The sequence below is a fragment of the Pyxicephalus adspersus genome, chromosome 1 (genome assembly GCF_032062135.1).
Source record: "Pyxicephalus adspersus chromosome 1, UCB_Pads_2.0, whole genome shotgun sequence".
Lineage (NCBI taxonomy): Eukaryota > Metazoa > Chordata > Amphibia > Anura > Pyxicephalidae > Pyxicephalus > Pyxicephalus adspersus.
Window position 1 is genome coordinate 169,571,683 of NC_092858.1, and position 2,742 is coordinate 169,574,424.

Here is a 2,742-nt window from a genome sequence, read left to right on the forward strand (position 1 = left end):
CACTTGCGGAGACATTTAACATTTGTGAAGATTTCCGAATTGACTGCCCTTTATGTCCTTCAGTAATGATGGGCCGTTCTTTCTCTTAGGCGAGCGATTCTTAAAAAGAACTGCTGTCCAATAGGTCTATTGACTGTGTAAAACTTGAGGGTCTCCAGAACATTAAGCAGCCCATGAATTTCTTTTGACGAGAAAGTGCGTTACTAGAAAACCATTCCTGATGACAACCTCCTGGTTCTGGGGGCCATACAAGGCGATGGTAAGGAGGACGAAAAATGGAGCCCCTCCTATGAGAGGTCTTATCACACGCCAAATCCTCCATCACAATCAACACTTCCAGGTGACACACACATAGGAAGACTGAGGAATTTTATTTAAAAAAACTATGGTAAAAGGGAACCATAAAATCTCAAATAATTTGACGTAAGGTAGACGCTGGTTTAAATAAAGCTTTTCCCGGCTTTCCCTGTGAATCACTATAGACAAATATACAATAGCAATTACAAAGCTCTCTGGCTCTGCCACTGGCCAGGCTTACCTGAGGTTCCAGTGCTGGGCCAACCAATACCAAGCGCTTAAAATATGGCCGAATGGTGGACTCCATAATGCAGCTGTAGTATTGGAGGCTGCACAGAAGTTTGGTTCAAAGAGTACCTGTCACCTTCACATCCTATCCTGACCCAGAATATGGTCATGTGACAATGGTCATGTGGTGAGAAAATGACCCATTGTCATTGTGCAGACCTCCCTGTGAACGCTACCTACCACAAATAATGTCATCTGCTGTTGGCCGGCTGCCTGTGGATCCCAACCTACCTGCTGGACTGTTCACAAGTATCACAATTGGGAGGTAAGTACAGAAGTACAAATCACTACTATTATAGAAAAACCTTCCAGCTTGTGTTAAGGCCACAGTCATACTTTAACTTTGTCCTCCTGCCCATTGGACATTGTAGAGGCCCGCAGATTCGTTGTTTTAACATTGTCCTCCTGCTCATGTGACATTGTAGAGGCCTGCCAATTGGCCGCTTCAACTTTGTCCCTTCTGCTCATGTGACATTCTATAGGCCTGACGATTGTCCCCCGGTTCCTGGGAGGAGGTCATATGCCCATCTATACTTGAGTATTTATTGAGGGCTCCACCATCAATGGGGTGCAGGACTATAAACAGGGGTGGGTTCTACAAGAGAACCTGTCACCTTGCCCCATCAGATTCATATTATACTATTTCTGAAACCAAACAAATGAATGGTCTTCCTGCAGAGAAGAATGTAAAGCCTGCTGGAAAATCCGACCCCCTGGTCCCAACTGAGCTATAGAATCGGCCTAAGGAATCACTAAATGCTTGTAAGTAGCAGGAGGAACCACTGAAACTCTCAGCCAATGCAATGTCATTTGGTAACAAATGGAAATACACAATTCTGACTTTACTGACTGCATTCTTATTCCAGGTTTATGCCTCTATTTTACAGGCATTTTCAAACGCAGATCTTCAAATGGCAGCCTATATAGTTTTGCAGCTTCCAGATAATTGGACTGCACTGTAAAACACCATACAAGATGGCGGCCTCCATTGTGTGTCAGTGAAAGGTACTCTTTGATATCTTATGTAATGCCATAAGGAAAAATAGCAGAAAACATCTTAGAAATCAATAGGACCAGTATGAGGAGAGCTATTAGCACTGGCAGCTGTGTGGCTGCACCTATACAAACTGTGCCCCCTCGGAGCAGCTACTGTCCTGCCCACGTAAACTATGCCTGGGTGGTGGCCTATTTCACGAAGGCAAAGAGCAAATGGTAACTGAAATGTGATTGGTTGTTGTAAGTTACCACCATTTTTACATCATTACAACTCTTAAAGTGATCCTAAAGCTTCAGGTATATCCAATTTCAAAGGACAGGGATTGGGTAATACTGTTGGGTTTTCCATACAAGTTAAATTGCCTTTATATCCTGCTCTGTAGACTCAACAGGAAGTGAGAGGAATTTATCTTTAAGCTGTCGCAACTGAAATATTCCCCCTCTATGTTTGGCATTTCCCATCACTTCTCCTTGTCCTCCCCCTCATATGAACCCTTAGACTCGTTCACCAAGGCTGACCATACCCTTGTAACCAGCACCACCGACTATAAGGACATCCCCTTTGGATTTTAAAGCTGACGTTGAAAAAACAAATGACATCACTGGAACTAAGATGAGGTAATTAAAAATGGTGATGCCATCACTGGGTCTATGATGAGGTATTTAAAAAAATGGTGATGTTATTGATTGAATCCCAGTGGGTCTTCTGTATGTAATGCAAGCAGAATAGGGGGAGCCAGCAGGGTGCTGTACATTGCTTTCTGAAAATAACACAGCACCTGGCCCATGTACCCCCCTCCCAGCCTGGATGTGAGCAGTGGGTAAATATAAAGAGACTTCAGTGAGTTGGTGTCTATTTGATGGTGTGGGTGTTCCCTCACTAGAAAACGTGTGCATGTGTGAATGAAGAGCCTATAAAAGCATTAAAAAAAATACATAAAAATATTCATTCTGAAATTCTAAAGTATAAATAGCCCTTCACCCAAACCCCTAACCCAACCGAAACTACGAGCTTGTCCGCTGCAGGACAAAACAACAGGTTTGGTTTAAGCCCATATAAAGTTCACTGTCTTTACTTTCATTTCCATTGCTGTACTTCCAGATGTAGAGGAGCATGTGACTCACCCCGTGACAGTTCTGGGACAATCACCCAGCACCAGC

General features: G+C 43.5%; 1 protein-coding gene across 1 annotated transcript in view; it reads right to left on the bottom strand.

Annotated features, from left to right (window-relative positions):
* Positions 1–352: 352 nt before the first annotated feature.
* The window catches only part of ACP6 (acid phosphatase 6, lysophosphatidic), a gene marked incomplete in the record, with an annotated part of 20,133 nt that continues 17,743 nt past the window's right edge, over positions 353–2,742 (bottom strand). The window contains 1 exon segment of the mRNA XM_072421560.1: positions 353–2,742.